The sequence below is a fragment of the Mytilus trossulus genome, unplaced genomic scaffold, assembly GCF_036588685.1.
Source record: "Mytilus trossulus isolate FHL-02 unplaced genomic scaffold, PNRI_Mtr1.1.1.hap1 h1tg000164l___fragment_2___debris__unscaffolded, whole genome shotgun sequence".
NCBI lineage: Eukaryota > Metazoa > Mollusca > Bivalvia > Mytilida > Mytilidae > Mytilus > Mytilus trossulus.
This window is the reverse complement of record NW_026963305.1, coordinates 1,081,921-1,090,549: the sequence shown is the minus strand read 5'-3', so window position 1 is coordinate 1,090,549 and position 8,629 is coordinate 1,081,921.

Genomic DNA, 8,629 nt, shown 5'->3' with positions numbered 1-8,629 from the left:
ACGTGGCAGTCTACTTATTCATCACCCAACAAAATTGAACAAATTACAGGTAATAGACTAATCGTAATTACTGGCAGACAGTTCTTAGTTAATAACAACTGATTAGAAAAAATCAAGCAAGTCTAAAATATCAATCAGTACACATCCAAAATCCAATAAATTTAGGTTTAAGATGTCATTTAGAGTCAGAGGAATCATGTCATTGTGCAATGTCAAGATAAAGGTATCGACATATTGCAGCGACATGAATGTGTATATGTATATGTTCTTACCGTACAAATGTATGAGTATTTGGACCGTATGCGTACTCTTTGAAAATACTCATACGGTAGGACCGTGCGCGAACAGTCTGACTAATTTTAAGAAGTTGGTCAAGTTTACTGATTAGACTTGAATATATATTACAAAACAAGGTAACTGAATTCTCGAATCAATTTAAAATAAAGGCAACAGTAGTATATCGCTGTTCAAAATTCATAAATCGACAGAGAAAAAGTTGAATGAAAACTTCATATGCTATTTTTTTTTTTAAAGACAGGTCATTTTAATCTGTTAAAATCCTGTATTTATCAATTATCATGGAATCAACTTTCACTCTTAGAAATTAAAGTTATTGGAATACGGTTCGACGGTCCAAATACTGATATGGTCCAGTAAATATATACAAAACAAAATATTTTTATTTTAATTCAATGGTAACAAAATCAATAGTTTTACAGGCAAAAACATTTTTCAAGTATCTAACTATGAAGTTGGTTTAGAAATTTTGTAAAAATTCTTTTTTGAAGGATTGTTGCTTATTAAAAGCCGCTATTTGATAATTAAAACTATCTTGCTTATTCTTGCATTTGATCATAATTTTTTTTACAGAATATCAGCCCCTTTTTGTTATACATATTTAAAGAAAACCAGGCTATTTGATGAATTATAATGATATCTGTAGAATATAAGCCATCGTTTGATCAATGGTTATATTTATTTACAGAAACTTAGACACAATTAAATCAATTGCATTGCTTATTTAACCAAAGGAGTAGGTCCAGTAAGAGCCCTTTTTGGCCTCAAAATATAGCAATTTTACAAAATTGATAAAATGTAAACTTTTAGTTATTTATTGAACAGTAGAGTGCTTCTGCTACATAAATATGGGATATTTTTGACAATACAATGAACAGATATCGGGTACTGGTACCTTTAAGTCATGCTAAATTACTGAATTCTTCATAATTCTAGCATTTTAGTTAAATTTTAGACGGTTCTCGTGTTAAACGAAAGCGGCTGCATTCGTGTTCAACCTTAATATTGAAATGGAAGTTGTATTTTATGATAATACATAACATATATAAAGGTTGAGGATGAACACGGATGCGGCCACTTTCATTTTTGACAAAAACCATCCGAAAAGTGACATTTTTCGCCATATTTGGTTGATTTTTCACATTTGAGCTTGAATCGGATCGTTTTTAATGACTAATTCAGTTCGAATCTTTCACATTAACTAATTGATTAAAATGAAATAGACACTTAAGTGTTTGAAAAGTGGTCAAAATCTTTTGTCAGATGAACCTGAAATTTGAGGCCAAAATCGGCACCACAATATTATCAACTATCATTCATTAGATCAAATTATTTTTTTTTAATAATTTGGATACAAGTTTTAGAATAGGATAATTTTAGTTAAAATCGATGACATAATTATAGTCCAGATATATCCAACATGTTACAAAATTTAAGACAAACAAAACGAAACTCGAAACATAGAAAATTAAAGACTATGAAACAAGTTCCCCTTCTGAAACATGGATGTTTCAGGTTCTCTGGAAAAGAAAGCAGACTCTTCTAAACATAAAGCACCGATCACGAGAAAAGAAATACACATTAGATTATTCCTAGTCTGTTTTCTCACGTTTACCGATTCTGAAAAGTTTACAGTTGATGCTTTGTCATAACATATATAAACGTTACCAACATTTAAAGGATCGTAACAATTTCACAAAACTTCTGCGTAATTTATCTCGGATTTGACTACTCATTACAAGGTAAATTATAAAATTCAGTGAAAATCCAATAAGCAAAGACAGGTCATTATAGTTTGTTAGTCTAGTGAACAGTGGCATTACATTTAGTATTTTCAAGGTACTAAGTGTATAAGCCAAAAGTCTGACAATAACCACTGTCTCAGATAACAAAAATATAATACAAATGACAACTACTGTTAAGGCTGAAGTTCGGTGTCTTTTCTGAGTAATTGAGCTATCAGTCCACGGCAGATTTCTTCTCATTATTGTTAACTTGCATATGATGTATATAGTACATAACACAACTACTAGACACGCTAAAATTGAACACCCGTAAACAAAAATGATCAAATAAAGAGAAATGTCAAGACCATGACTAATATACTCTAACTCAACACAGCATCTACCATTAATCGGTTCAATAAATAATGGCCTCTGGACACTGAAAATTGCCGTAAATAAACAAAAACTAAAGATAAAAATTATAATAGAACAAAGTGCATTTCTTCTGTTACTTATATGGGATTTACTCCACATTGGAAATAGAAGAGCAGAAGTTTTTTGTAAACATAGAAGTGTTGTTAAAAGAATGGATACAAAATGAAAGCTAAACATTAAATTAAAAATCGCATTATCAATAAAACATTCTGCAAATTCAAATTGGTACCAATTTACTCCTGCATTGTGATTGTAAATGTGATGACCATATTTTTGATGGACTATTAATGCTTGAATGGTCATCAGCAGAGCTGTCATACTATCAGATATAGCCAAAGATGACAAAAGAATTGTAACTGGTGTTCGGTTCTCCTTTTGTAGAAATATAAATAAAACGAAGCTGTTTACCAATATAACTACCATTGCTACTGTTGATATTATGTAACTAATTGTTGAAGATGGATCAACAGCAGTAGACTCTGTGTATCGGCCCCAAGCACTGCAGGATAAGTAGATTTCATAACAGGTATTCCCATCAGTGAGACTCATTATTTTATTCAAACTGAGACGAAACGTGTCATTCTTGCTCACATGGACACCAGTCGAAAAAAGGTCGTGAATAAATTGTTCTTTACATGTTTGGTACTTCAGTATGAAAAAGATACCGACTGTACCTGTGTGTGTCATTAGAAATGCGTTAATAATACTATGTGTATTAGAAATACTTTGCAGCGAAAATTGAATGTTAATTTGATTAGTGAAGTAAATTTTATCCGAGCAGCGTGTCTGATTTGTCAAAAACCAAGAGATATCTTTATTTGTTACAATATTATTGTTCGTTTCAACGAATGTATTGAAACTTGCCGTGCAGTGATTATTATAATCAATGAAATATATCTTCACATCAGAAAAGTACGGAATAAAGTTTTCAATTAATCTGGTACTGTATTCCTTATAGGGGTCACATAAAACATCTCGAATAACTATTCCTTTGTGACAAACTTTAAGAAAGTCTTTCAAATATGCAATCATATGCTGATTTCTAACCATATTTATATTTTCTAAAAGGAGGCTGGAACAACTCTTGCTTACGTCAACTGTGAAATAATTTGAATCGACGAACCACATGAAAAACGAATCTCCGGACTTGTCAATAGGATACAACCTTCCCCGTGAAGAAGGAGATAATGTATTTTTCAAATTCGTTTTTTCACAACTCTCCCGATTACCATTTCCTAAAATAAAGAATAAAAAATATAAATTGAAAGAACATATATAAAAAAGAACGCGGAAAGAATTTGGTTATTTTGGTTAAACAAGTTATTCATTTAATGCTCTTTCTGATTTTAAGGACGTATATCCGTCATTGATAAATGTAAAAAAAATTATAGAATGTTAACACAGGTGTTACTAGGAAACTCAAGCTATCAAGGAAATATTGACTGCTCAGGAAAGAGTTCGAGAGGCAATTTTTTTTAGTGTTCATGCATGGTAAAGGGGAATCTAGATAACATTTTCGAACGCACCAGATGTATGTTCTCTTTTTCTCGCACTTGCAAAATGACTTGCCATTTTATACATACACTAAGACGGAAACGTAGTTTGAAGCAATCCGTTTCATTGTTGCATTGTATTTAATGGTGATTTGGGGGCAAATAACTTGCAGCAGTCTTGCTGCAAGCTTGTTGCAAATAAAAAGTTTACAGATACACAGAAAAAAGTGCTTGCATCAATGTTTTTCCTAAGATTGCTAGAAGGTTTAAAATAACAAGAGGCTCTCAAGAGCCTGAATCGCTCACCTTAATTTTTTTGGCTAAATCTCTCATCAATAATTATTTTGGCTTTTCAATTTATTTAAATGTTCTTTGAATCGTCCTATTTTCTTCAAAAGCAAAAAAAAAATCATTTTCTCCTATGTCCTATTTTAGCCATAGGAGCTATCTTTCTTGACATACAAGGAAATGAAATATAAAATTTATACTAGATACTCTGAAACTCATTTAGTCTAAGTTTGGCTGAAATTAATACAGCAGTTTCAAAGAAGAAGATTTTTTAAAGTAAGTCAACATGATGAACATATTGTAAAAAAAGTCTTTAAAGGGCAATAACTCTTTAAGGGGTCAATTGACAATGTTGGTCAAATTGACTTATTTGTAGATCTTACTTTGCTTAACATTTTTGCTATTAACAGTTCATCTTTATCTATAATAATATTCAAGATAAAAACCAAAAACTGCAAAATTTCTTTAAAATCCTCAATTCAGGGGCATTATACCTGAAAAAAAAACAGTTACTCAATTCGGCTGAAAATTTCAGGACAGGTAGACCTTGACCTAATAAATACTTTAACTTCTTGTCAGATTTGCTCTAAATGCTTTCGTTTTTGAGATATAAGCCCAAAACTGCATTTGACCCCTATGTTCTATTTTAAGTAACTGCGGTCATGTTTTTTGACGGATCAAAAATCGAAGCACAACTTTGTGCAGGATAATCTAAGGAACAATCATGCGAAGTTTCATCCAAATCCATTCAATAGTTTCAGGGGAGAAGATTTTTTAAAGATAGCAAATATGATGAACAAATTGTGCAAAATTGTCATTAAAGGACAATAACCCCTTAAGGGGTCAATTGACAAATTTGGTCAATTAACTTATTTGTAGATCTTACTTTGCTGATAATTTTTGTTGTTTACAGTTTATCTTTATCTATAATAATATTCAAGATAATGACCAAAAACTGCAAAATTTCCTTAAAATTACCAATTAAGTGGCAGCAATCCAACAATGGGTTGTTTGATTCATCTGTAAATTTCAGGACTGATAGATATCACCCTAATGAACATTTTTACCTATGTCAGATTTGCTCTAAATGCTTTCGTTTTTGAGATATAAGCCCAAAACTGCATTTGACCCCTATGTTCCATTTTAAGTAACGGCGGCCATGTTTTTTGACGGATCAAAAATCGAAGCACACACTTTGTGCGGGATAATCTAAGGAACAATCATGCTAAGTTTCATTCAAATCCATTCAGTAGTTTCAGAGAAGAAGATTTTTTAAAGTTAGCAAATATGATGAACAAATTGTGGAAAACTGTCATTAATGGACAATAACCCCTTAAGGAGTCAATTGACAATTTTGGTCAAATTGACTTATTTGTAGATCTTACTTTGCTGATCATTTTTACCGTTTACAGTTTATCTTCATCTATAATAATATTCAAGATAATGACCAAAAACTGCAAAATATCCTTAAAATTACCAATTAAGTGGCAGCAACCCAACAATGGGTTGTTTGATTCATTTGGAAATTTCAGGGATGATAAATATTGACCTAATGAACATTTTTAACCATGTCAGATTTCCTCTAAATGCTTTCGTTTTTGAAATATAACCAAAAACTGCATTTGACCCCTATGTTCTATTTTAAGTAACGGCGGCCATGTTTTTTGACGGATCAGAAATCGAAGCACACTCTTTTTGCAGGATAATCTAAGGAACAATCATGCAAAGTTTCATCCAAATCCATTCAGTAGTTTCAGAGGAGAAGATTTTTTAAAGTTAGCAAATATGATGAACAAATTGTGCAAAATTGTCATTAAAGGACAATAACCCCTCAAGGGGTCAATTGACAATTTTGGTCATTTAACTTATTTGTAGATCTTACTTTGCTGATCATTTTTGCCGTTTACAGTTTATCTTTATCTATAATAATATTCAAGATAATGACCAAAAACTGCAAAATTTCATTAAAATTACCAATTAAGTGGCAGCAACCCAACAATGATTTGTTTGATTCATCTGCAAATTTCGGGGCTGATAGATCTTGCCCTAATGAACATTTTTACTTATGTCAGATTTGCTCTTAATGCTGTCGTTTTTGAGATATAAGCCAAAAACTGCATTTGACCCCTATATTCTATTTTAAGTAATGGCGGCCATGTTTTTTGACGGATCAATAATCGAAGCTCACACTTTGTGCAGGATAATCTAAGGAACAATCATGCTAAGTTTCATCCAAATCCATTCAGTAGTTTCAGAGGAGAAGATGTTTGAAAAATTGTTAACGACGACAGACGACGACGGACGCCAAGTGATGAGAAAAGCTAACATGGCCTTGAAGGCCAGGTGAGCTGATAAAAACTATAAAAAAAGAAAGAGACCAACATGACACTGAAATTAACAAATGTAGGTCATCGTACGGCCTTCAGCAATGCGCAAAGCACATATCACAAAGTCAGATATAAAGGGCCCCGAAATGACAATGTAAACCAATTCAAACGAGATAGCTAACGGCCTTATTTATTTAAAACAAAAAATAAAAAAAAAAAAAAGTTTTACAGGCTTCTGACTTGGGACAGGCTCATGCATACATAATATTGCGGGGTTAAATATGTTAGCGGGATCCAAAATGTTTGCCAACTTTGACCATTCTGTATTTTTGCCACAAGATTGCAAGAATTACACAATATTGACTGGACATGTCTAGTTTGCACTTCCTGGAAGCTAACTATTTGAAATTGTGTCTAGGTCATGTTGTTTGTGTTTGTAAAATGCATTTCACATATAAGAGATCAAGACGCATTTTGGTTCAATAATTTAGGATATTCATAATGTAATTTGTAAGTACAAATAATTCAAAGAACTGCATGTTTTAATAAAATAATTAATGTTATCATCATACATAATTAACTAAGCATGCAGCTATATATGATATGTGTATTTGAAAAACTTAAGCCATTATAAGTAATAATATAAGTAAAAGTAGATAATATTTTGTAACTGATGTACTGTACCATGTTTACCATGTTCACAAAAATTAAGTTAATGTAATGCAATTATTACCTAGCTTTATACTCAATAAACATTTGAGATTTATCATTTTTCATTTTTCAATACAGGTATATGATGTCATTTGAGAATGCCCCGTGCCCCCTTTTCAAAACTCAAATGCATGTATGTACAATCAGGAATTGACTTTTGAAAATGTTGCTGTGTAATTTGAAAAAGATAAATTGAATATGCCTACACAAACGACATTGGTATGGAATATATAGTTCCTGCAAGTTTGCAACAAACAAGTGCCGCAAGCTTGCAGAAAACAATTTCCAAAAGCTTGCGGCAAACCCAATTTGCATTATTATGTTATATAAGAAGGGGTGAGTATGTTTTAATTGTTATTTCAATACATTTACGCCCCAGTTCTTTTGTCAAACTTCATAGTTTCTATTCTTGAAACACGTGTAAAATGAATAGATCTTTTGTTACGAATAACAATGGATTTTGACCACATGGTGTGACGAGCGGGGTTTCTGGAACCCCTGCTTCTATATCCCGCAAACAGTCCATTCGTAACAACAGAAATTGATTATTCTTTAAATATCATGAACATGACAAAAAAATACTAACAGTGTTCACTACAAACTGTTACAAGATATTGAAAAAAACATTTTAGAAAATTCCAACAGCGAAAAAGCAATTAAGCATCTATTTTGAATACAAAATTAATCCTTTAATTACTCCTTTGCTGAAAGAAATAATTTCCATCCCAGTCATGATATGTCTCTAAAATGGTTGCGGCAAGTTTACAGCAAATATTTGCCGCGGGGCTTATTTTTCGGAAAGGTTAAAGGCTGATTTGTGTAAAAACAATGAAATTAATATCATCATGATGTACAACAACAAAGGACAACCATTGCAATTTCAGGCATTTACATTGGACATGCACATTCACAAGTTATCGGGATCACAACACTCTCTTAAGCTGTGACAATTGTACGATATACACAGTCATAGTAAGTCTTTATATGTCCTGAACAATAAAGACATTTACTATAATTATATGAGCACTCGTAGCACTGATTCAACAAAAGGATATGCAATCAATTGCTTAAGACAGAAAACTTTTTTTTTAATTTTGAAAAATATAAATGATCACATAGATGCACATGTACAGCGATTGAAGAAACAATTGGATGTTTAAAACTATCCTGTTCAACTGACTTAGGGATTTTAAAACTTAAGAAATATATTTTCACGTAAAAATATCTTTAATATTTTTACGTAAAAATATCTTTAAGTAACCTGATATTGATCAACATACACACTAAATGTTATACCAACAGTGTTAAACTCGATAAGTCTCAAAATGATATACTAGTAATCTTAGCAGTATCA